The sequence below is a fragment of the Rhinopithecus bieti genome, unplaced genomic scaffold (genome assembly GCF_001698545.2).
Source record: "Rhinopithecus bieti isolate Rb0 unplaced genomic scaffold, ASM169854v2 scaffold_26676, whole genome shotgun sequence".
NCBI classification, from domain to species: Eukaryota; Metazoa; Chordata; class Mammalia; order Primates; family Cercopithecidae; genus Rhinopithecus; species Rhinopithecus bieti.
The window spans coordinates 547,632-574,574 of NW_016812009.1; the positions used below are offsets into that span (position 1 = coordinate 547,632).

General features: G+C 47.0%; 1 long non-coding RNA gene across 1 annotated transcript; it reads right to left on the bottom strand.

Annotated features, from left to right (window-relative positions):
- Positions 1–11,572: 11,572 nt before the first annotated feature.
- LOC108544374 (uncharacterized) lies at positions 11,573–22,287 on the bottom strand. The gene is made up of 3 exons (XR_001889817.1): positions 21,945–22,287; positions 18,196–18,318; positions 11,573–11,876 (listed from the first exon to the last, which is right to left on the bottom strand). It is a non-coding gene; the product is annotated as an uncharacterized LOC108544374 (long non-coding RNA).
- Between the last annotated feature and the right edge of the window lie 4,656 nt (positions 22,288–26,943).

A 26,943-nucleotide genomic window follows, 5' to 3' on the forward strand; every position in this document is an offset into this window, starting at 1 on the left:
GCGATCGCCACCGTGCCTGGCTGATTTTTGTGTATTTAGTAGAGATGGGGTTTCACCATGTTGGCCAGGCTGGTCTTGAACTGACCTTAGGTGATCCGCCCACCTCTGCCCCCCAAAGTGCTGGGATTACAGGCATAAGCCACCGTGCCTGGCCACTGGAGTTTCTCTTTCATGCTTTCCAAGGGACAAAGCACCCTCCTCTGTCCTTTGAGCTCTCTCTCCTTTCTCCTCCAGAGCCCAGTTTCCAGAGCACCTCCTCCAGAAAGTCCTCCTTATCTTCCCCATCTTTGGCCAGGCTTCTGTTTGCCCTAGTGACCTGTAGCTGTTTTAAAATTGGCTATCAACACAGAGATGCAACGTTCTTAAAGTTTCAGGATGCCTTTCTCGTTCTCTAGGCCCTGCTGCAGTGGAATCCAGAGCCGTCACTCCTCTATACTTCTGGTGTTTTCTGTATTGATTGCAGATTCCAAGGTAACTTGGGTCTCCGCAGTATCATCAGGGGCTGATTGGAATTCTTGAAAACCTCTTCCCCACCCTACTCTCTGACTAGACCAATTTTAGTTTAATCAAACCTCAAGACTATATTTTCACCTGTACCCTTTAATAATTAACTTGCTTCGAGGAATCCAAGAGAACCCAGACACAGTGATTGCTGACCTAGTTACTGACCCATCCTAATGACGCCTCTCCAGAGGTTCATCCTCTGGGCTCTGGCCCATTTCGTGTGAGAAAGTGAACTCCTATTGGGCACTAGTTTTGCTTCTCAAGCCAGGTGGAAATATTGGCCTACCCCCTTGACCCTACTTCTCATGGTGGTTTGGTGTATAAAGGTCTATAGAGTAGAAAGATTATGCTGCCTTTGCTTTGTTTTAGGTTTTGTGATTTAATCTCTTTAAACCCCAGTTTTTAATCCTATTGCTTTCAAGTCCTGATCTTTTCAAGGAAGACACCATCAATTGCACTGCTGTTGTACAACTCCAAGCCATCTGGGGCTTATTACTCTCAGAGCTGAGCTGAGGATGCTAAGGGGTCCTCAGGTGTCCTACAGCTGAGGGCAAGGCAAAGGCGTGCAGGCGGTCATCTCCCCTTCATGGGTGCCATGTGGTCCCTGCAGCCTTGTTTCTCCTAGTTTCTCTAAGGCACTCCAGGGTCACTGCTGTCTCGATTTATTTGTGAGGGCTGCCATAATAAAGGACCATGGACTAGGAGCTGAACAACAGAAATTTATTTTCTCACAGTTCTGGGGGCTGGAAATCTGAGATTGACATGTCAACAGGGTTGGTTTCTTCTGAGGCCCTGCTCCCTGCCTTATAGATGGCTGTCTTCTCCCTGTGTCTTCGCATGGTCTTTTCCTCTATTCATGTCTGTGTCCAAATTCCCTCTTCTTACAAGGACACCAGTGATAGTGAGAGGTAAAGCCAGCTGGGCTTCTGGGTGGGGTGGGGACTTGGAGAACTTTTCCGTCTAGTTAAAGGATTGTAAATGCACCAATCAGCACTCTGTAAAACAGACCAATCAGCCCTCTGTAAAATGGACCAGTCAGCACTCTGTAAAATGGACCAATCAGCAGAATGTAGGTGGGGCCAAATAAGGGAATAAAAACAGGCCACCAGAGCCAGGAGCTGCAACCTGGGGTTCCCTTCCACAGCGTGGAAGCTTTATTTTTTCGCTCTTCGCAATAAATCTTGCTGCTGCTCACTCTTTGGGTCCATGCTGCCTTTATGAGCTATAACATTCACCACGAAGGTCTGCAGCTTCACTCCTGAAGTCAGCGAGACCAGGAACCCACTGGGAGGAATGAACAACTCTGGAGGCGCCGCCTTTAAGAGCTGTAACACTCACTGGGAGGGTCTGTCACTTAACTGCTGAGGTCAGCGAGACCACGGACCCACTGGGAGGAACGAACAACTCCAGATGCGCCGCCTTTGTGAACTGTAACATTCACCGGGAAGGTCTGCAGCTTCACTCCTGAAGTCAGTGAGACCACAAACCCACCAGAAGGAAGAAACTCCGAACATGTCCGAAGATCAGAAGGAACAAACTCCGGACACACCCATTTTTAGAACTGTAACACTCACAGGCTTCATTCTTAAAGTGAGCGAGACCAAGAACCCACCAATTCCGAACACAATAGTGGGTTAAAAGCCACTCTAATGACCTCATTTTAACTTAATCACCTCTTTAAAGACCCTGTCTCCAAATACATTCACATTGTGAGGTGCTGGAGGTTAGAACTTCAACATAAGAATTTTGGGGGGAAAACACAGTTCAGCGCATGACATTTTCTGCTTTTAAAATACATGCTGCCTGGTTTCAGGACACCCTGAACCTTAATACAACCTTCCTAGGGGATATTTCCTCTTCTGTAACGTGAGCAAGAATGCTGATCTCTTCCGATTGTTATGAAGATTAAGTGCATGTAAAGTTTAATGTAGCCTGGCTCATAAGTGCTTAGTAAATGTTAGACCCGTTTAAGTAAATAAAAATGGTGATGATGATGATGGTGGTGATGAAAATGAGCACAATTATTATTTGCAGGTGTCGTCGTCACAACGAATTTCCTTTAATAGCACCTGATGATCATTTTGCTTGTGTCACATTTTGCTTGTGTCGCTTTCATTTTACTTCTTGCTTTCCGAAGACGCTTGAGTGCGGCTGCCCAGCTGCCCAAGACTCAGCCCAAAGCCACACTCTGTGCCTGCTGTGAGGATTTGAAAGCGCTTAGGCAGGAGAGGCCCTGGGCCTGCCCACCACTGCTATCTCCTCTTGGTAACCGGGAAGCCCTGGGGCTCACTTAGTCACAACTGACTCAGGCATCGCTTTTGACCTTGACACTTTCCCCTGCATTGTGCCAGGTGCCTAGGGCACTGCCAGCTCTCCCAGCCTGCCAAGCTGATTCTCTTCCGTCACTCAAGTGACTGGGGAAACCCCGTCTCCCCTCCAGCAGGAAGTCTCCTGGGATTGATCACAGGAAAGGTGCTGTGGGCACATAGCTCTGTCTTCCTCCCGCTATACACATCCATGCTTGGCATGCACTCCAGGCACCTTCTGATACAGGCATTCTGCCCAATAATTTCCTTCCACCCACAAGCATCCATGTGTCCATCTAGTTTAACATTTTAAAAAAATCTTCAATTATAAGGCTGAGTCTAATTTCATTCTCCGTGCATTACGTGTACATAAACATGCCCAATGGAGAGGCTGGATCATTACCAAGTTTACCAAGCAGTCACGCTTGTGCACTTTCTCTCCCTCCTTCATCCTGTTTCATGCTTCTGTGCCTTTGCATCTGCTTTTCTCTGGAAGCACGTCTTCTGCCTTGTCCCTGGGTGAATGCCTGTCCTAAGTCAGGCCTGGATCAAGGCTCTAGGAATGCATCACTGACTCCAGGCAGAGCCAGGCCCCTCTGCTTTGATGGCTCCCTTGTGCGTTCGGCGGCATCTTGTCTGTACTTACCATACTGTACTGTGATTTTGTCCGTTTGTGTAGCTTTCTCAGCTGGCCTGGGAGCTCCTCAAGGGCAAGGATGATGATTCATTCAACTTTGCATCCCCAGTGCCTAGCACAGTGCCTCGCTGTAGGTGAGTGAAGCCAGAGAGGAGGGCTCTGGGATCCAGCCATGCTGGGCAGTGCCTTTCATGGCATTTTCTGTTTGGCCTCACCTCTTCCTTTGTTCTGTTTTTAGCCTAATTCCTTTCAAGGCTCTGGCATGGGACTCTGAGCTCATTTTCATGATTGCTTTAAATATTTGGGGCTGTTGGCATGCCAACACGGGGACCCACGCTAAGGAGGGAGAGGAATTCTCCAGCTCTCTGGGTCCTGCCGAAACACAAGGAATGTGCCAGAGGCAGGGGAGGTTCTGAGAAAGTGCCAGTTTAGGTCGAACTAAACCGCTTTTTTACCTGGCTTAAGGAGCTAGGAATTTGGGTAGAAGACAAGAAAGTGAGAGGACACAGAGGCCTTGGGGGAATACGATGGGGGTAGGGAGGGATGGCATTCTCAGAAGTCTAGGAGGAGCTCCAGATGAAAGGGAAGGGGAAGCAGCAGGACAGTTGTGGAGATGCAGTGTCTATGCCTGCAAATGACCAGGAGCCCCCTGGAGTAAATGCCTGGACATGGGCAGTTCCAGGAGCCACTTCTGCAAAGCAGATAGACAGGAGGAGACTCTGGAAGTCTTGTCATGGAAGAACTAAGATGCCACAAACATGAGCTTGGTAGTATAGGGAGGGGCCTCAGAAACCACCTTATGCAGCCTTACCACTTTATAGACAAGAAAACAGAAGCTTCGAGGTGACCAAGACCACACAGCTCATGGTGGTAGCACCAGGACTGGAACCCAGGTCTCCTGTTCTCTTTCCAAGCCTCCCAGCCCCTCAAGGGCTGGAGAGGAGCTAGAATCAGGCCAAATTCATGACACCAAACAGGTGTTATAAATGTAATAGATTGCCTAACTTTGCTTGATGGGTTCTTGCTCTGTCAGGCATAGTGTTAAGTGGTTTACATGGTTTATCTTATCTCAGGGCAGCCTTATGAAGTAAACATCCTTATCTCCACCTTAAAGATGGGGAAACCGAGGTTCAGAGGCTAAATGATTTGCCTTGGATCAACCAGCCACTGAGCAATGAGGCCTAGATTCTAACTCAGAGACTGTCATTCTGGATGGAGCTCAAACTTTTAACAATAATTTTCTAAAACCTGTCTTACCTGGCCTTTACAGATCTCAAGAGAGTGGGTAAAAAAATAGATGGCCTTGGCCAGGTGCGTGGCTCATGCCTGTTATCCCAGCACTTGGGGAGGCTGAGGCAGGTGGATCAAGAGGTCAGGAGTTCAAGACCAGCCTGGCCAACATGATGAAACCCGGTATCTACCAAAAATACAAAAATGAGCCAGGCGTGGTGGCATACACCTGTAATCCCAGCTACTCAGGAGGCTGGGGCAGGAAAATCACTTGAACCTGGGAGGCAGAGGTTGCAGTGAGCTGAGATCACGCCACTGCACTCCACCCTGGGCAACAGAGTGAGACTCTATCTTAAAAAAAAAAAAAAAAAGATAGATAGATGGCCTCGAATTTCTAGATAAAAATGCAACATCCCAGCTCTTCTGACAGTGAGACTTGAGGCAGGTAGGTGTGGGCATCTCAAGGAAGTGAGGCATTTTTCTTCCCTGAAAATTCTTCAGTCCAAAAGAGGCCTGCGGTTACAGGGTGTGGAGAGGGACAGAGGATCTGTGGTGGGGCTGCTGACCCAAGAGTAGGCTTTGAGATGCGGCAGCCCAAAAGAGCAGTCCAGAGGAAGGAGATGGAGATTCTTGACTCACTTTGCTGGTTGGCTGCTGGCTTTAGAGTTCACTTGCCTGAAAGTAGATTCCTAAAGGAGGAAAGCAGCCCTTAAAATCCATAGCACCTTCCATTTGCACAGCACCTTCCAGCTTGCAAGGTGCTGCCTCACATCTTCTCACTGGATTCTTAACAATACGAAGGCAAAGTTATCATTCTCACTTTAGATGAAGACACTGACTCAGAGAAGTTAAGTGATTTGCTCAAAGTCACCCCGCTGGCTAGCAGCAGTGCCAAGGCCGAAACCTAGGTCTCTTGAGTCCTATGTGGAAATCCTTTATCTTGACACAACAGCCCATGGACAAAGGAACCAGCAGAGATGCTGCTAGAATTTGCCTTATCTCCAGGGATGTGACCCTATCACAACTCTAGGCTTGCCCAGACTGGACTATACAAAATCCTATTTACTTTGGCACTCATTGGTTTAAGAAAGGCCACATGACACAGTTCTATCTAATAAGGTAAGAATGGGGTCTGCTGAAGAGCCTATAGGAAAGCCTCTCTCGCTCCTAAAGAGAGACACAGGAAAGGGCAGTCTCTACTCCTCTCATTGTTCTGCCTAGAACATGAGGACTGGGACTGTTGTTGCCAACTTGCCACTTGGAAGAAGCCAGCACATGGAAGAGGGATGCACAAGGAGATGAGCGTCCAGGTCTCTGACGGCATCACCCAGCCAACACTGAGGCCCCAGCTGCCCAGGCTGCATGGACCAGGCAGCGTGCTCAGACTTCCGACGTGGTGCAGTATGGAAAATCAAAGGGTCAGACAATCTCAAGTCTCCTCCTTAAGAGTTAAGACGACATCGTTAGAAGGTCCCCAGTGGACTCCCCTCATGGCTTTCTGGCCAGCTCTGGATCCCATGGCTACTCCAAACCAGGCAATAGCGAAGAGCATGGGAGTGCCATTACTGTTTTACCCCAGTCGGTAAAAACAGCAAGTGCTCCGTAAACACAACTGTTACTATGTGCCAGGCACTGTTCTAAGTGCTTTACATATATTATCTCACTTAACAACCTTAATGCTCTCGGAGTACTGCTAATATCCTCATTTTGTACATGAGGAAATTGAAGCACAGTTTTTGTTTGAGACGGAGCCTCACTCTGTCACCCAGGCTGGAGTGCAGTGGCGTGATCTTGGCTCACTGCAACCTCTTTCTCCTGGCGTCAAGTGATTCTTGTGCCTCAGCTTCCTGAGTAGTTGCGATGATAGGAGTGCACCACCACACCCGGCTAATTTTTCTATTTTTAGTAGAGACGGAGTTTCACCACGTTGCCTAGGCTGGTCTTGAACTGCAGAGCTTAAGTGATCCACCGACCTTGGCCTCCCAAAGTGCTGGGATTACAGGTGTGAGCCATTGTGCCCAGCCATTTGCTTGCTTTTTTAGAGAGACAAGGTCTCACTCTGTCACCCAGGCTGGAGTGCAGTGGTGCAATCATAGCTCTCTGTAGCCTTGATCTTTCCAGCTCAAGCCATCCTCTCACCTCAGCCTCCAGGGTAGCTGGGACTACAGGTGTGCACTGCTATGCCTGACTAATTAAATTTTTTTTTTTTTTTTTTTTTTTTTTTTTTAGCAGAGATGAGGTTTCGCTATGTTGCCCAGGCTGGTCTTGAACTCCTAAACTCCGGTGACCTTCCTGCCTTGGCCTCCCAAAGTGCTGGGATGCACAGAGTTTAAATAATGTGCCCAGGGACCCCACAGCTAGGAAATGGCAGAACTAAGTTTTGAACTCAGGCTTCAGTACCCACGCCCTTAAGTATTCACTAGAGCTAAGAATGAGGTCAGCTTCCCAGAAGCATGAGACTATGCAGACTTGAACAAAAAGAGGAGTGGGAGATTTGAGCAAAACTGAACTTCTGTTAGGAAAGAGGAAGGGGAAAACAGATGCTGTTGAGCAGCAGTGTTTGCTGTAGCCCCACCCTTCAGCTCTTCTGTGTGTAGATTTCCTGTGACTCGAGCTAACAAATATCCCTATGGTTGAGGCCAATTTGAGTGTTTCTCAAACTATTATTTGTAGCCCAACTGTCCTAAGTACAACTGGTTATTGTAGGCTGGAGTGGCCGGAAAAAACTTCTGGGAGGAGAATTATTTGGAGAATAGATAGGATTTAGAGCTAATGGACATTACAGGCAAAGAGAAATACAGGTCAGGTCCAGAAGACAGGGCTGGAAATATAGAATGGGGTCAGGTCTTTGAAATTCTTGATGCCAGAGGGAGGAGTATGGGCTTTGTTCAGGTGATGAGGTCTGCAGAGGAGCCTTGAGTAGGGAAGTGGTGGGGCATTATAGAAGATCCATCTTTAAGCCCATCAAAGGAAGGAGTGTGCCAGGGAGAGCTGGTTGGCAAGAGGACTTAACTTTATGATAAAAGTGTGAATAAGGGTGACAGTATTAGGAATGGAAAGGAAGAGACAGTCCAGGAGATACTGAGAAAAAACAGCATGTTGGATCTGATGACTGCTTAGATGTCAGAGAGTGGCATCCGAGGTGACTTTGAAGTTTCAAGTTTTGGTAATAGGAATATGGAAACTGGAAGCTTGCCTGTGAAGGTGGAGGGGAGGGAACCAGATGTGGTAGATTTGGTTTTGGATTTGGAATTTGAAACTACGGGACAGTCACTTGGGATTAATCAGTAATTGGAGACTAGGGTTGCAACACTTGTGACGAATGAGAACTAGAGGTGTCAGTTAGGAAGCTAAGGGGATGGCTGGAGTGGATGAGACCTCTGAGAAAGGGGATGTAGAGAAAGGAGAGAAGACTGCTGCTGTCTGGACCTCGGGAAACATCCCAGCATCTTGAGGTCTCAGGAAAGGGGAGGGAACGAAGTGGAGGGAAGATCAGAGATGTGAAAGGGAAACCTAGAAGGCAGGGGAAGAAAACCAGGGAGTCGAGAGTTTCAAGAAAAAGGGATCAATAGTGCTGAATCCTACTACTACAGAGAAGTCCAGGTTGCTTACAGTAAATGTTTTGGATATTTTAAAAGAAGAGGTTTAGAAGACTGTGAACAACCCAATGTGTTTATAGATTGCTTATGGGAATGTAAATTGGCCTAATCCAGTTGGGCAATATGTTTCAAAGGCCTTAAAATATGCAAATTTGCTGACCCAGAAATTCCTCAAGGAATATAATCCAAAGATATCATAATTAAAGTTCACTGAGTACTTTCTCAACCATACACAGTGTTAAAGTGACATTGTTTTAAGCACTTATATTTATTAACATATTTAATCCCGAAGACAACCCTATAAAGTAAGTACTATTAGTACCTTTTACTATAAAGAAAATGAGGCATGTGAAGACCAAGTCATGTGAGCAAGGTCTAACAAGGAACAAGTCATGACACTGGGATTGAGATCAGGAAGAACAGCTGCAACACCCTTGTTCTTAACCCCAGCTAGCCTGCTTCTTGAAATGATTAGAAATTAACACAACAGTCACCCTGAGGGTGTTCATCATAGTGTGATAATAACAGGAAACAATCTAAATGCTTAACAGCTGGAGACTGGCTAAATAAAATGACTTCCAAATGAGGGCATGCTATATAGATGTTAACAATCACATTGTAAAAGAACATGCAATGACATGGGAAAAGGTTGATGATACATTTTTAAGTGGGAAAAGCTGTTTTCCATATTTGGAAAAGCCCAAATATGAAAAAAAAAAAAAGAGAGATTTCTTGTTATTCATACATGCATTCTGCACTGGACTGTCTGTACCCCCACCAGATACCCACTCCCACTCTCACCCTGCCCAGCACTGGAGCCCATCCTGATACCCCAGCCAATTCAGGGCAGTTGTCCCTATGTCTCTAGATTGAAGTGCTGCATATTTTAACAAGGAAAAGATAACCAGGTCTCAGGGTGGAATTCTGTGCCCAAAGTGTCACTGTGTTTCTCCTCAAGTCATTCCAGGAATACTTTCTGGATAAGACAGGATTCTTAGGGAGTGTTGACTATTGGAAATAGTTGGGTAAAGCTCATAGGAAGAATATTCCAGATACTTGGTGCCACTTAAGAGTAGGTATGGCAGAGAGGTTGGGTCCCCCAAATGTGGGGGATTCTGGAAAGTGTCTGCAGGGAGGGTGTCCTGCTCCTTGGACATGGAAGGTAGGCCAGCACCCCTGCCCCCTGGGGTCACCAGCTTTACATTGCAAGCAGTTAAGCCCCAGGATGATTCAGAAGCCCCACTGAGATCTTCTTGGCTTTCTGTCCTATGCTTCACCCCAGCTCTCTATCCATGTTCAGGCAAAGCCCAGAGCTGACTGCTTAGAAAAATATTTAATTGAGATTCCTCCTACAGTGCCTATTTCTGTCTCGATAAGGCCTTGGCATGCCATGGGTGGCTAAATATATTGGCTGTTTCCTCTCCAATGCCAACCTAGTTTTTTAAATGTTCCCAAGTGCGTCTGCCCAGCTTTCCCCTGAGAGAGAATTTACAGCATTAGCCCTCTGTGACCTAGAAGAAAAAAACAAAACAAAACATAGAAGATGTTAACTTACAGAAGAGAAACCAGGAAATTATATATTTGTGTAAAAGTGTCTTCGTGCATTAATTCGTTCATTTGTTCATTCAGGTCTGTCAAACTCCTCCTGAGTTACTGGCACTGTGCTGAAACATGGGCCACATAGATTGATGGAATTACACATGATCCCGATCCTCAAGGTGTTCATAGTCTAGATCTACCTGCAGTACCAAATGTTAAGTATGGAAGGTGCACAAAACAGAGCTGCGAGAAGGGTCTGCAGTGGCCTAGAGGAGGATACGCAGGGAACATTTTCCTAAATAGCAGCATCTCTACCTGTTCTAGGAGTACTTAGGAATTGAGAGAATGGAGAAAGCTAAATAAAGACATAGCGAGAATATAAAGGCAGATGCCATTTGTGAGCATGTTACATTAGTTTGGGGGCAACAGCTTGGGCATTTTTTCTAGTAGAGTTCTTCTGTTGGATGTGATATATGATTCTAAAGTCTTAAGTACAATTAATTTTTCTTCTGTAATTTTCTTCTGGTTTTTTAAAATAAAATTTACTAGTGCAGACAAGTGTTTCATAAACAGTTTTAGAGTCCTAGAACTCTTTTTGCAAACAAAACATCCCAATATTTAAGACCAGTAACATCAGAGATGCTGTGGCTGAGGCAGGGGTGGGAGATGCGGAACCAGTTCTGGCCTCCTCCAGTCTCTGATCAAGACACCCTAGTGGGATTCCAGGGCTCACTGAGGCTGCCGTTAGTTGAAACCTACATGTTGAGATGGTGCTTCACGTTCCCAGGTTTTAAGCCAGTGCCTCAGTGTTCTCTCTTCACCTCCCTTTGGGCCTGTGACTGTTTCCTGCCTCCAGGAGGAGTCTGCAGCTGTTGCTTGGTAGCTCTGATGGAGGCTTCTGGGAGGTGGTCTTGGAATGCTTGGGATCACCAAGCCTTGGGAGTAGTCAAGTCATGGTTCCTTTGATGGAGAAAAGTGGGCTATCATCTGAAAGCAGGAGGAGTGTTGGCAGCCAAGAGGATGAGCACAGTCTGGTGGCACATTACAAACGGCTCTGGCCCCATTACTCATTAGGTGCCTCTGGTAGATGTTCTAGGGTGGACAGTCCTCATTTTCCCATCTCCATGGCTGGATAACCTCTCAGTTCATAGATCTCTGCAGACACTTCCTTTCAACATGCCAAGGCCTTTAACATCTCAAATGGGCTTTACTCTTTACAGTGTCAAGTAAGGCAAGGCAAGGAATGGTCTTTCCATTTTATAGGTGGGGAAACTGAGGCCTAGTGTAGTTGGCTCTTTCACAAAAGAATACCGAGACTCACTGTTCAGACTGTGGTTGTTCTCTCACACTTTCTCAGACTCCTGAGAAGTTCTTTCTATTCTCTAACTTTTATCCATTTCATTGATGTAAACCATTTCCTCTGTGTTTGTTTCTTCAAATTGTCCAGAAAAATCTAAAGTTAGACTTCTTTCCCTTCTTAATATTGCATAGAAGGTAGTGCAGTTTCCCTTCTTAATATTGCATAGAAGGGGTCTGAATGAATGACCCATGGGAGTTGTGGGAGTCGTGGCAGATATACCGTCTCGGTTAAAAAAAAATTCTGCTTTGGTAATCTTGGCAGATGGTTGAACAGTGGACATGATGTTCTTAGAGGGAGGGTAATTTCAGTCCTGGGGGGTCTGTAATTCCCCATATCTTAACATAGGGGTTGGATACAGGGCTTTCCTTTGGGTCTGTGCTCAGCCTTTTCCAGCAGCTTTGCCTCTGGTCTGGAACCTTTTAGGGCATTCCAAACCCCCACACCTCTCCCCCCGCCACGGGGCTGGCCTGCAGTCAAGCATCTTCACACTCTGCCGCTTCCATCTGGAACTCCCTTTCTCGATTCCTGATGCTGGCTGCCTCGGGGCCTGATTGCTATTCTGGTGCCCAGAAGCCAACACGACTTTGCCAGCCAAAGCCATGCTGAACTGCATCAGCAGAGAAGGGTGGGCTTCCCTGGAGGCAGAATGCATGCGCAGGAGGACCCATCCATGGTACCTATGACGATTTATCAAAGGGTTCCTTAAAGAAAGTGAAGAGATGAATCACAGAAGATATTTAGAATATACATAATCCAGGAACAATATTCTTAAGAGCATCTAAAGACTATCTCCAAATTACCTTTGGGCCCAATAATTTTAACATTCTCTAAGGTATTGACTCCCTCTAAGACATGGGACTTTGCCTGGTTTGGAGTCAGATCCTTTCTAGAAACTCTTATTTTTCTGCAAAAAAAGGTGGGAGAATCTGAACACAACATTTGGGAACCACTAACTGATGGCTTCAGGAACCCAATTAACACTCACTCAGGAATCACAGGGGTTGAACACACCTCTGGCTTCCTCAGGACAGCTTGTGTAACTTCCTCCCTCCAGGCACACCTAGCTATCAATTCAGCTAAATTTTTAAGAAACATGAAACTGGAATACAGTGAGAAGAGTGGGTAGAGTGGAATAGAAGGGGAAGCAGGCCTTCCCGCTAAGGGGTACACACTCTCCAGAGCACACACACACACAGCGCTCTTGTTCAGGCATCTCACATAAACTTGTCCAAAATGGACCAAATGGCTCTTTCTTCTTCGGGCAACTCCCTTTTCTAACTTCTGGGCCTCCGGTATTGTCAATATATTTTGCTTGCTTTCCTGATGCAAACCAAGAGGCATCTGTGATTCCTCTTCCCTTTTATATGCTGCATCTGAGCAGTGGGTGGACTCCACCACCCTCCTTCTTTTGTGGTTGTTCCTCCCACTGGCTCCTCCTTCTCCCACTGGTTGCCTCTTGTCTGGGGAGAGGGGAGGCATTTCATTCCATAAAGCTCTGATCTTACGGTGTCAAAGCTGACAATGAACACCATTTCAAATGAAATCATGGCCAACTGCCTCTGCCTGGCTTTCCAGTGTCCCCACACCATTACACTGCCCCTTCCCTGTCACATCATCCCCACCTTTTCGGGTCAGTCCTGTCCTGTGCTCCCACAAACATGGGAATCTATTTCTCCCTCCACACATGAGCCTGAAGTGCCAGCCTCGCCACCCTTCACGGACCATCTCTGTGCAGCCTTCCTGACGAAGCTTCCCCAAAGCCCTGCTGATAGGGGCCATCTTTTTTATGCCCTGTTTCTGTGTTGACTATTTCCAACCCAGCACCAATTCTGCAGTTTATTATATACTGCTAAATGTTATCTTTCCACAGGTTGTGATCTGTTTGATGGTAAGGGTCTGATAATGCCTGTTTGCAGCCTCTCTTAACTGCACGCAATGCAAGGATGTGCGTATGGGAGAAATTAACATTTGTTGAGAGCTTTAAGACTTTATCTCATTGAATTCTTTCAACCCAAAGAATTGGATATTTTTTGTCTCTATTTTATAGATGAGGACACTGAAGCTTGGAGAAATAGTTTTGCATACACAGCCACTAAGTGGCTGAGTTAGGATTTGAAAGTAGGGCTGCTTCTAGCGAGGCATCTTTCACTATTCCATGCCTCTATTCCAAAGTGGGGTGTAGGCTGCTCATAAATGCGTTGAATCAGAAAAAAAATTTCCGCACACGAAGTTGATATATGTTTAATATCATTGCTAGCATTGAACTCATACATGTTTTTTTTCCCCACAACCTGAAAGCTTAAATCGTAGACTGATCTACTCTAACACTCTTTTTTTTTTTCTTTTTTTTTAAAGAAGCTAAGGGCAAGTTTTAAGATTGATGTCTCTTTGAAAATGTCTTATTTATTTTTCTGCAAGCATGGTTCTTCTAAAAATTTTGCTTGGTAGGAAGAGGCCTGGGGGTGTGTGTGTTGTCTTTGAACTGGGTGACCAGGGAGGAGGTTGTGATAGCTGGTAATATGCCTCTTTCAAGGCCGGTGCTGCAGCAGAAAACATTCCTGCCCGTACATAGGATTAGATTGTAATCAAAGGAACAGGGTCATGAAACAAACTTTTGGAATGGAACTCAGATGTTGTAAATACATATATCTTGGCCAGGCTCCCAGACATGAGAACCTCCCCCACGATCCCAAAGAAAAATATTCCATTGTATTAGATTACATGAGACGAGAGAGAGAGAGAGAGAGAGAGAGAGCGAGAGAGCGAGAGCGCGCGCGCACAAGAGAACACTCAAGCATGGATGAGGAGAATATATAAAGGAAAAAGGAAATAAAGAGGAATAGGCCAGGCACCGTAGCTCACACCTATAATCCCAGCACTTTGGGAGGCTGAGGTGGGAGGATCGCATGAGCTCAGAAGTTTGAGACCAGCCTGGGCAACATGGTAAACCCCGTCTCTACCAAAAATATAAAAAATTAGCCAGGTGTGGTGTGGAAAAACATAGCACATAAGTTTCACAAGGGCAGGCCTTTAGTTTGTTTTTCTCTTTATTCCAAGTGTCTGTAACAGTCCTAGATACATAGTTGGTATTCTATAAATATTTGTTAGAAGATCATAAACCAGGAACATTGGGAGGGTAAATTCTGCTTGCTGGTGGAGAAGGGTGAGGGACACAGGTCCTTGCTGCCTGCAGGGGCATGTTTGGGCCAGTCTGAGTAGTCTGTGGTTCCAGCAACTCGGGAGGCTGAGGTGGAAGGATCACTTAAGCTTGGGAGGCAGAGGTTGCAGTGAGCTGAGATTGCACCACTGCACTCCAACCTGTGGGACACAGTGAGACTCCTTCTCAAAAATAAAATAAAATAAAGAAAAATAGAGGAAGGCTGGTAAAAGGTTTCCTCTAGTAAGTGGTTGGAAAATAATGGTTGGATACATCTTGAATCATCAGAACTGGAAGGGAAAGTGACTTTTGTCTTAAGCACTAACTCTCCCCCAAATCTTTTTCGTACCCCAGTGAGGTGAATACACAGCCTGGTGGTTTGGGGTTTCAGCTGAGTTAAAGCCGCTTGGCCTGTGCTTTCTGCTCACCATGGTGGAACTTGCTGACTAATAGTCCAAGCCTGGACTCCTCCTGGCTGGGTGCCTGTGTACTCTGGCTTATTCCCTGGTCCTTCTACTGCAGGAGGAAGAGAGACGACGTCGTTGACTTATCTCAGTCACTTCTGGTTCCCTGAATGTGATTCCCAAGAGTCCTTAGTCTAGAAAACAAAGGTTTCTAGGACACTAACCATGGAATTGACACAGCTCTCTGCAGTTCTAAAGATGGCACCGTACGGCCAGATGTGGTGACTCACACCTGTAATCCCAGCACTTTGGGAGGCTGAGGTGGGTGGATCACCTGAGGTCAGGAGTTCGAGACCAGCCTGGCCAACATGATGAAACCCCATCTGTACTACAAATACAAAAAATTAACCGGGCGTGGTCATGGGCGCCTGTAATCCCAGCTACTCGGGAGACTGAGGCAGGAGAATTGCTTGAACCCAGGAGGTGGAGGTTGCAGTGAGCCGAGATGGCACCATTGCACTCTAGCCTGGATGACAAGAGCAAAACTCCATCCAAAAACAAAAAAGATGGCACCATGCTTGCTGTGCTTTGGCTCAGCCCCTCTGTGTCTCTTCATGTGACTTCGCAGTTGGTCTTCCTTTGGTTCCAAGAAAGAGGGAACTCGAAGGCTGGGAATCTAGATATGTCTAGCAGTCCTGTTTCTCTCTGTTCTGGCCTCAGGATATCTCATGGGTACACAAACCATAGCCCTTTTGGGGCTTGGGAAGAGGGGCAGGTGGGGGATCCGGACATGGGTAAGAGTGAGTCTTTGTGGTCTGCCTTTGTTGAGGCTGATGGCCAAAGGGCAGGCACTTGTCACAGTTTTCTCCTGGGCTCAGACAGTGGGTCAGACAATGTGCCCCATACAGTGACTGCTTAGATAAAAGTGCCTCAGGACCCTGAAAGAAAGCCTGTCTGCAGGAGGCTATAGTGAAAACAGAACAGGCTGCTCAGTCATACATTCCTGGGTTCAAATTCCAAGTTAGTCACTCAGTATTGTGTGATCTGGTAGTTCCTCTGAGCCTACATATTCCCTCCTAGGGTGGTTTTAACAATTGAATAAGAGAGGTGCCTGACATATACCCAGCACGTAAATGCTAGTACTATCTTTCTGGTTTTAGGTTCCACACAGTGTAGAGAGCAGGAGCCTCTGGTTCATTTCCTACTTCTCTTCCCTTGCTCACTTGTTTCAGTCTCAAATACAAATGTGCTCCCACTAGGGCGCTGAGGCTTGATGTGCCCTTGGCTGGGATCTTACTGCCACCATGTCTCCTTGGGTTCCTTTACCCCACTCAGGCCTCTGCGTAGACATCACCGCCTCAGAGACTCTCCCAGACCAGTGCGTCCACAGCGGCCTCCCTGTCTTCCATCCCCTCCCCACTCTGTTTTTCTTGAGAGAATTTATTACCCCTGACATCATATTGCCTCTTCCATTAGCACATCAGTTTCACAGGGGCAGGGATTTTGCTTGTTTTTCTCTTTATTCCAAGTGTCTATGACAGTCTTAGGTACATAGTTGGTTTTCAATAAACATTTGTTAAAAGATCACACACCAGGAACACTGGGAGGGGGAATTCTGTTTGCTGGTGGAAAAGGATGAGGGGCACAGGTCCCTGCTGCCTGCAGGGAGATGTTTTGGCTAGTCGGTCCCAAGCAGAATTTCAGCCTTCACTTGTGCCTTCACCTGGGCACCCTGATGCTTGCACACCTGTTTGGGGTGACCCTGGTAAGGCATGCTCTATGGCTGTAGGAGAACCCTAATGCTCCAGGCTCTCCTGCCCAGATCCGTGGATTCAGGGGCCATCTGGTCCCAAAACTCAAACGCTATAGCAAACCCCCAACACTGGGCTGTGCTTTTTATCCTGGGCCTGGGGCATATGGGGTGGTATGGTGAACAGGAAACCATGACTTCCCGGATCATGCTTTTTACTTAATGGTAATTCACTTGAAGCATCATTGTTATAGAAAATCAGCCTCGAATATATCACAACATAGAAAGCACAGTTCCCATCCTTTACAAAAGGTGACACTGAGGACTTTAGAGAAGTTTCACCTTTGGTAGGGTGGGTGAGAGGTGTTGAGCTCTGGAACAGGAGCCAGTGTACCCTGGCTTTGCAGATCTGCCCTGCTGAGCTGTGGCTTCTTTGCAGGAAATGTTTAGATGCCCTATTAGGGTTTTGTGGGTGGCGGTGTTGGACTGGAAACATTTTCTCATCAAAGATGAGCTCCCTTATGTGTAAGAGCCTCGCTCACAGTAGAAGCTCCATTGCTAGTAGGGAACAAATGCACCCTAGGAGATGGGCTGGTGGAGGAAACATCTGACTTTGACTTGGGAGGACTGGGCTCTAGTCCCCTCTTTTCTGAGTCAGCCACTTCCCTGCGCTGAGGCTCATACCCCTTCATGGCTGGACTCATCTGTGAGGTCCCCTCTTAGAAGTTTATGGGCATTAAAGTCCCAGGAGAAGACCAGTCCTGGCAGAGCTGCACACCGGCCAGACAAAGCACGACCAGCTCCCTCCTCTGCTTCGTCAGTCCCATGGAGAGAAAGTGGCCAATTCTCTTGCCGGAAACACCTGAGTGCTCCCTGACATCATTTGGCGTTTATAGCTGGCTCTGAGGAGTGGCAGGATGTTCCGTTTGCTCACACAGGCCCTGGGGACCTGTGGGAACTGGAGGTTGTTCAGGGTTGTTGAGGACAGAAGAGGTGGAAGGAGAAGAGCCCAGAGGCTGAAGGGAGCCATGCTGTGGGGGCTGGCCAGGTGGGCCAGAGAGGAACTGGGCTTCCCCTCCCAGGCCAGAGCAGGCAGTTTTTTATGGATATGGTGTGATGTTGCTCACGCCTCAAACTTCTCATCCCATCTGTCCTTCATGAGCACTATGATGTTGTAAACGGTTTGGGCTGGAGCAGCCCCCCAAGAATTGATCTTGTGTGTCCCCCTCTGTGGCAGTTTTAAAATGTGGCCCCCAAATTCTTTGACCCTCCTCCCATCAAGAATTGGGATCTGTCTCCCCTTGCCCTGAATCTGGCCTTGTGACTACTTGACAAATGAATGCAGTGCTGTGCCAACTTCTGGGCCCACAGACACTGGCAGCTCTCACTTCCTGTCTCTTGGGACACTCACTCTTGGAACGCAGCCACTGTGCCCACAAGAAGCCAAAGCAGCCCTTGGGGAGGAGAGGCCCACGTGGAGAGGAGCCCATGGCCCTGGCTGTGCTCCCAGCTGACCAGCACCAGTGTGCCAGGACTAGGGGCTGCTGTCCTGGGTACCCCCAATCACATTGTCTCATCTGACAGCACATGGAGCAGAGGTGAGCTACCCCACCAAGCCCTGCCCAGGCTGCAGATGCATGAATGACCACTGTCCCATAAGCCACCATGTCTCGGGGTGGTTTGTTATTTGCAATAGAAAATGGGCCCACCTGGCTCTGGTGAACAAGTCCTTCAGTCTCCAGATGGTTTCATATATTTTTCTTAAAATAGCATCTGTCCCAGCCATCCTGTAGACTCTTCTTTCTTTGGCAAAAGACTCTCAGCCCATCTCTCTAAATGAAGATGGTGATTAGCAGGAATTTTATTCCTAGAAGCCCACTCGCCACTTTTCTCATTTCATTTCTCCTCACAATCCTCTCCTCCTATTTTCATGTCTTTTCTCTTCCAATGGACACCATCTCAGCCTCAGCTCCTGTAATCCCACCAAGGGACTTCACTGCGTGTCTTTGTGGAATCTCAGAGTGCGCATGTGCATGTGTGTGCGTGTGTGCATAGCTGTGTGCAGAGCATAGTGTTGCAAACATTGCAGCTGGTAGTCAAGGAGCTGAAGGTTTCGATTGTTGACTTTTTTTTTTGTGGATCAGTTGCAGATTAATCATTCTTTTAAGATATTTTAAAACTGAAATCCACCTTTTCGTGTTATATCATTTTGTGTTTTTCAAATTTTCTACCATGGACATGAATTACTTTCATGAGGAAAGTAAAACTCACTTCCAATGCTAACACTGAGAGTTGACCAGAACTCACATCCTGGCAAATTTCTTTCCAGCCTTTTGTCTATACTCAGACATCTGTTGGGTGTTTGAAATCATCCCATAAATACAGTTCTGGGTCTTGACTTTTCACTGTACTATGTATTTCAAGAGTCCCTCTCTCTCTCAACAAATACTTTCTCAAACCTGATTTTTCATTACAGTGTCCTATCATATATAGTGTTCTTTATAATGTTCTACCATAAATAAATAATTCTTTTGTTTAGCAAAATCTATGTGACATTTAGATTGTGATGTATGTGTTTGTGTGTATATATATATATTCCCACACATATGTGTTAGTGTGCATATATATGTATGTGTGTCACAGCTTTGTACATAAACTTCTAAATCTTTGAACCTTTAAATTCTTGAATGTTTTCACTTTGATTCCTAGAAGTCAAAGTTCCAGGTTAAACCCTGCAAACTTTTGGGAGGTTCTTGATATACAGTACAAGATGGCAGAAGCCATCCCTTCTGAAATATCTACTTGGCCGCAGGAACCATCTCCTTATTGCCTGGGCATCTGTTGCCCTTTTATTCCTAGGAAAGGGCCAAGGATTGGGAAGTTCAAGGGAAGAAAAAACCAAGTGAAGATATGGGAGAAATTATTTGGTGGAAGAAAAAACTCCTAAACTTAGTTTATGACCTTTGAATGGCTCGGGAGACAGTTTTTGTTTCCTGGCCTAATAAGATGAAGGAAGAGAACCAGCAATAGTCACATGGGTAAATGCCTTCCATATATGACTTCACTCAATCGTCACAGGGCCCCTGATTTATTATTATCTCTGTTCTATCAACAAGGAAACTTTGGGCTCCAACAGGTTAAATAACCTGCCCAGGGTCTGATAGCTGGTAAGGGTGGAGCCTGGGTGTGGACCCAGGACTGTCCGGCTTCAGAGCCAGCAAAACACACGCTGGCCTGGCCCTGCATTTCCACTGCAGTGTAGGGGAAGGTGAATGGGCTCTGTCTCACCCTCACTCTTTCTGCCTCCCTGGCCCTGTCTGCTCTTTCTCCGTTTGAACAGCGGGGATGAGACGAAGACAAGGAGCCCTTTCCCAGCTGTCACACAATGTGGGACATCATACCCCAGAAGTTATTGAACCTTTTTCTTTCTCTGCAAATGTCTGAATCTGAGTGAAGCCTCCTATATCCCTCAACCCTGCTTGGATGACCTTTGGCAACCCTGCTGGGCAGAGGATTCGCGGGTTGTCGGGGAGTCCTCTGTGCTGCTCTGATCTACATTCTTCCAGCACGTGTTGTCTAGGACCATAAGCTCCCAGCCTGTGTGATGAGGGGAGGGAGTGTGGCAGATCAAGGAGTATTAATAAGGTGGCCACTGGCTGCTAGGCCTGTCCTCAGAGTCTGTGACAGGAGTAGTGTGCAGAGGGCAGCCGAGGGCAGAGGGATGTGCATGCCACTCTGAACCCTGTGTTTAAACCCTAGCATGCCACAGGAGGATTGCTCCTTAATCAGAGCTTTGTCCGAACCCTCACTCTCCTAGCCACTAAATTGCATCTCTTACCCTTTCAGATTTCCTTTGCAAAATTTGTCCTCTGGGGAGCCACCCCAGATGGACCCCACGTGGCTCTATTTAGATGTCTCATTCCTTTTGGGGAGCTTCATCTGGAGGTGACATTCAAGCTATTTAAAAACAGTAAGAATGAATCTAGTCCTAGATCAGTCTTAACAGACAGCTCTGAAGGCAGGAGCCGGCTCCCAGAGGCCCTCTGCTGGGGCAAGTGTTAACCCTTTCGTTGCTGGACTCAGGGAGATCTGACGGTGCCAGGAGAGAAGGGCACTAGAGGGGCTCACGGTAGTGGCTATTTCCCAAGGGATACAGAAGTTTTTCAATATTTTAATAATTGGTATGGCTGTACCAGTGCATACAGGTTTAGCTGAGGAAAAAGATGGAGACTTGCCCATGGTTTCTTAGGGTCATTGCAAGTGTGTCTTTGCTGACCCCTCTGTAGATGTGGCGACAGGTCCTTCTTCCTCTGCACGTCCATACAGAGCCTAACATCGGTTTCTGGATTCAGGTAACTGCCATGTTCTAGCTCATCAGGGATGAGCCTCGTGTGACCCAAAGCCCATTCCCAGTTCCACAAATGAAGGATCCTCCATCTTTAGTTCCCCCCATGGCAATATGTACCTCCTGATATCTCTCTTGTAGCAGGCAGCCAATCAAAGGTGGCTGAAAAAAAAAATGATTGGCCTTTTGTGTGGGTTAAATTTGCATAAAATTCCATTAGGGAATTGCCATTCCCATAGACAGTGTGGTCAATAACACAGTCTCTCTCCCCAGTGGTTTGGCCATTCCTCTCCTTGACAGTGGCAAGACACTGGCCTGAGAGACCAGGAGCTACTCCACCACCAGCAGCTGCAAGGCCTTGGGTGGGAATTTCCCTCTCTGGGCTTTGCTTTTCTTCTCTGCAAAACAAGGGCTTGAAAGAGCCAATCTCTCAACCCCTGTTCAATTTCTGAAATGATTTAATCCAGTGGTTCCCTTCCATTGCTGCAGTGATGTTAAGAAAGATGGCTGGAGAGCCAGGTGGGCTGGCTTCCAATGCTAGTTCTGCCATTCTCTTGCTTTGGGCATAATAATAGGATTCTAGTGAAGGTTAAGTAAGTTCACACAGGTAAAGTGTTTAGAACACTTGGTCCTTAGTAAACCCTCAATGAATATTACCTATTTTTGCTGCCTCTGGTTATCTGTAGGTTTTGTGAAGGCTGGACTCTTACCTGTATTAAGTGATACCTAAAGCTGCCATATTCTAATCCTTAGCTGAGTAGCCCATGAGCAGGCTCCCATCAGGGTCTCTATCCTGTATTGGAAGGAACAGAACTGACATGCACTGAGGTTTCACTCTGAGTCAGACCTTGTACCAGACACTGAACATGTACCATCTCACTGAATCCTCCTAACGATGGCAAAAGCCAACACCTATTCTCCCCTTGCTCTACTCCTACGGAAATCGATGTAGGTTCACTAAGATGAAAGCCACATGGCTAATAATTAGGGGATTACGGATTCAGATTCAGGTTTGTGGGGTCCCAAAGCCCATGCCAGGGTGAACAAAATGAATTCCTCTGGAATGACAATTCATTATCATCCCAGGCTCTTCCCAGCATAGAAAGCTGATACCTGCATTTGTTGAAGGAAGCCATCCTGTGGGTCAGCGCAGGGAGCATTTCCCCTGAAGACTTCTCCCTCTTCTTTCAAGCCAGGCTTAAGGATCCAAACAACGAAGGAAGATGAAAGAACCTTGTTGATGAAGTCCTCTATCCTGGGAAGAAGTTGCTTCAAAAATAAAATAAAAAATGAAGAATGGGGTGGCAGGAGTCCGTTGCTGGGGGAGAGAATAATCCTTGACAAATATCTTCTGTTAATAAATTCCATTTTGCCTTGAAAATATTTGCCAACTATCTAAGCAGGAAAAAATTTTCACATACCAGGTCAAACCATTGCTGAAATGCCTCTCTAGTCTGCCTGCCTACAGCCCCTGTTCCCATAATGTCCCAGGAGGCAGCCTCTTGTGGACTCCTATGGTCTTCGCCCAGGAAGACTGACCTTTTTCATGAAGGGGATTCAGGGGAATTTAGGCAAGCTTTCCTCCTAGGCCCAGGAGAAGGTGTTCTAGTGGTCCTGCAGGTCTTTCTGTGTACCCATCTTCCTCTTCCTTTCCCCTTCCCCTCCCCTCCTTTCCCCTTCCCCTTCGCGTTTCCCCGTTCCCGCTTGCCGTCGGTCCGCTCCCCTGCCCCTCCGCGCTCCCTTGGCACCTCCGCTCCGCCCGCTCCTCCCTTCCCTCCCCTCCCCCGAGTTCGCTCGTCCCGGCGCTCCCCTGTCGCTCCCTTCGCTCGGCATTTCACTGAACAGGGGGTAGACAAACGTGGTCTGTCTCTTGCTGCTTCGCCGTGCTCCATCCACCTCTTCTCAATCAAGAATAACTCTTTCCTTCTCTCAAACTTGCTTGGTTTTGTTGGGTTGGGAGAAAAGAGTTTCTCTAGCCCTTAGTTGTGCCGCACTTCCAGCCCTCTGCTTTCATGGATGAATAAATTCAACACATTTTCTGGAGGGGCTACTGGGGTGGCTTCCATTTTGAAAAAGTGCATCAGGCCTCAATATTAGATTTGGAGACAATTCCAGTTTGTCCCAAGGACTTGCTCATTTTGTTTTATTGAATTTGCTTAGGGATATGACCTCTTAAAAGTCCTGCGGGTAGATTTATGCCAAAACATACACCATTCAGGGACTCGTGAAACCATCTGGGGAATATCTGGGTGAAAAAGAAAGGCATTTGTTAACATTGTTCTGCCAAGCTGGAGAGCAAATGTAGATCTAGTTAAAACTAAAACGAGGCCAGAGAGTTGATTATCTTTTCCCCTAGATGGACCATCGTTCTACCTCCAGCTCAACTTTCCCTTCCTGGAATAGACAGAGGCTGACTTCCACTACATGGTCATCCAGCCCGCCTAGGAGAGCGCATCTAGTAGGGCTGCTTGTTTCAGAAAGAAGCACACTTGCTCTCCTATGCCTGGACCTTGGGGCAGAGTTACTCTTATTTTTCCCTCTGGTGTACTTTGGAGACTTTTTGAGAGCCTGATGTTTTTTTTTTAATTTCTTTTACCTTTTTTTTTTTTCTTTTTTCTAATAGAGACAGGGTTTTGCTATGTTGCCTGGGCTGATCTCCAACTCCTGGGCTCAAGCGAGACTCCCTCCTCTGTCTCGCAAAGTGCTGGAATTCTAGGCATGAGCCACCGTGCCTGGACTGAGCCTGATGATTTCTTATTCTATGAGGTCATAGAATGGGAGCCTTTGGGTGAGCAAGACTTCTCTGGGGTAAGAATACCCAGAGCCCAGCCCCTATTCAAGTTAACCCTTCTTTCCTCTTTCTCTTCCTTCAGCAACGGTTTTGTTGTTGTTGTTGTTGTTGTTTTGAGATGGAGTTTCGCTCTGTCGCCCAGGCTGGAGTGCAGTAGTGTGATCTTGGCTCACTGCAGCCTCTGCCTCCTGTTTCAAGCGATTCTTCTGCCTGAGCCTCCCAAGTAGCTGGGACTACAGGAGCATGCCACCACACCCGGCTAATTTTTTGTATTTTTAGTAGAGACAGGGTTTCACTGTGTTAGCCAGGATAGTCTCAATCTCCTGACCTTGTGATCCGCCTGCCTCGGCCTCCCAAAGTGCTATGCTGGGTGCAGTGGTTCACGCCTGTAGTCCCAGCACTTTGGGAGGCTGAGGAGGGCGGATCGCCTGAGATCGGAAGTTTGAGACCAGCATGGAGAAACCCTGTCTCTACTAAAAATACAAATTAGCCAGGCATGGTGGCACATGCCTGTAATCCCAGCTACTTGGGAGGCTGAGGCAGGAGAATCACTTGAACCCGGGAGGCGAGGTTGCAGTGAGCCGAGATCACACCATTGCTCTCCAGCCTAGGCAACAAGAGAGAAACTCCGCCTCAAAAGAAGAAAAAAAAGGCTTCAATTCTGACACTTTCATTGGAATTGGAATGGGGCTGGGAGTGGGAACTGCGGCTGCCAGGGCCATCTTGCTGCCCCCAGGGAGAACAGGTCTGAAGTGGAGCCAAGCAGAGTGAGCAGAACTGAGATGAGCAGAGAAAAGCAGGGCCTGGTGAAAGAACGTTGCTGCATCATGCCTCCACTGCATTCCTAAAGTTTTCCGTTTGCACACAAAACAGTATGTCCCCTCCTGTCTTGGATAAATGCATGTAAACAAATGGATGAACACAAGTGTTCATGGGCACAGCACAGGCACCTGCTAAGTAGGCCACCTCGTGCCTGGTGTCCTGGTGTCCTAGTGTCCTAAGAAGCTTCCTTAATCCCCTTGGAGACCCTGTGAGGGTGGAAGGTAACATGATGGTTAACTGCTGAGAATTCTCAGCCTGACTACAACAGCCCTGAATCAACAACACAAGAGGCTTCCAGATTAGTGAAAACTTAGACATATAGTGGAGTGTGAGCCAAAGGTAAAAGAAAAGGAGACAGAGCGGCTGCAGAGAGAGACAGGCAGGAGTGAGACGGTGTGAGGGAGGTGGGAGGTGGGTGCTGTTTCTAGATTCCTGTGCGGGAAAACTGCTGGGAGGCCTGTGATTACAGGGCACTCAAGCATGTGGGTCGCTGCTGGAACTGGGTGTCCCACATCACGTAGGCTCTGTGAGCATTAAAATAACAATCTCCATGATGTGGCACCGGCAGAGAAACATCAAAGGGGTTGAAGCTGTTCAGGCAGGAGAAGGTGAGGCCTCGCTGCGAGCCTGAAGCTGTTCCCTGAATGATGACCTGGCAAGTGAGTGTGAATGTCTGTCTTCTAGTCTAAACCGTCAGGGCGCGGCCCAAGTCCTACTCATCTCAGTAACCTTCAGAGGATCTGGCATATAGAAAGAGCTAGAATCAAACATGTTTCATAAATAACAAACTGGAAGAGTGGGCTAAACTTGGACCCAGGAGCTGGTTCAAACCCTGGTTTGAAGAAGGAAGGTGGATCCTTGGAGAGATACCAGCCTGCTGGACTGTCCCTTCCACTGAGTAGTGTTGGCAGGGAATGGGGGTTAGCTTTCCTGACGTAGGGTCCTCTTGCCATGCTTCACTGCACTGCAGGGATAGGGACACACCTACAAGTTAAAGAGCCTTGTTTGGAAAGGAAAGATTGTTAGGAGCCTTGTAGCATCTCAGCCCAGCTTCCCTGCCTTCAAGGACCAACAATGATGAAGTCTGTCTTGGAGCTGCTGGGCCGTTTCCATCGCTGTCCAGGCTACAACACTTCCAAATGATTCTCACATTACAGCTTCTCAATGTCTGCCCTCGCCCTACCCTCACTCCCGCGCCTCCCCAACCCCCACCCAGTTAGCTACTGGATAACAATTCCAGTGTCTCAGTGGGATTCAGGGGAGTAAGAAGGAATGCATTGCTATCCCATATCTCGAACCTTCTCTTGGCAAAAAGGAAATTCCATCTGCTCCCAAAAGAGTGGGAGAAAAATGACTGCTGGAATAGCAGAGTTGGAAGATTTAAAGGCCTCTTGGGATAATTAAAGACTGAGGTTCTAGCCCTCACCACATCATTGATTAGTAGGGGGCTCTTGAGCAGTTCAACTCAATTTATTCATTCACATCATTGATTAGTAGGGGGCTCTTGAGGAGTTCAAACAATTTATTCATTCATTCAACAAGCATTGAGTGATTACTACATGTCAGGCCCCATGCTATGTATCAAGGATGTAAAGCCAGCAAAGAGCATTTTCTACCTTCACAGACTGTATGGGGAAACAGACAGCAGTCAAGACCATTCCTTACAGCATAGTGCAGTTACTGGTAGGGTAATGTAATTAGTAGTAGTGGTATGGGAGGAACCCAAGATCCATGGAACCCCAGCAGAAGGCCACGTTCATGGGCTTGCTCCCTCATCTGTGCATTGAGTGTGTGGTGCCACATCATGAAAGGAAGGTAGGAACGCTTTGGTGTGCCTGTTGTGGTCCCAGGTTGGGCTCCAAAGCAAACACTGAGCAGTGAGTGGTTCTCAAACCCCAGTGCACATTCTAATTAGAACCTGGTGGAGAGCTTATTTGAAAAGGTAGATTCCTGGACCTGACCCCAGGAATTCAGATTTATTAGGTTCGGGGTAATCTGCATTTTAAAGAAGTGCCTTGGGCTGATTCTGATGCAGATGGTCCATAGACCACACTTTGATAAGGACTGTCTGTAAAGACCCTGACAACTCAAAGATACTCCAGTTTCTTCAGCTGTAAGTCATTTTCTTTGAGTTAGCAGAAGCAGCATTCATGATGGAGCCTGGATTTTGGCTTCTTCCCCAAAGTGCAGGCTTCAACTTTTTCTCTGTGCTACCAGCTAAAATAATTGTCAGGCTGTCAGTTTGACAGAAAGCACACCTATTCATGCAGTTATTCTTGATTCAGATGTTTGGGGAGAAATAGAGTGAAACTACAATAAGGAATCTAAATTGTTTCCTGTTAGAAAAACACCTAAATATCCTAATAGTTAGAAACAAATGCTTATTCCTCAGTGCTGCAAAGAAATAGCACTTGAACATAAAATTAATTTTCTCAGCAAGGCAATTCTTTACCTTTATAGAAGGGTGCGACTCACAGATGGAGTAATGGTGAAAGCACA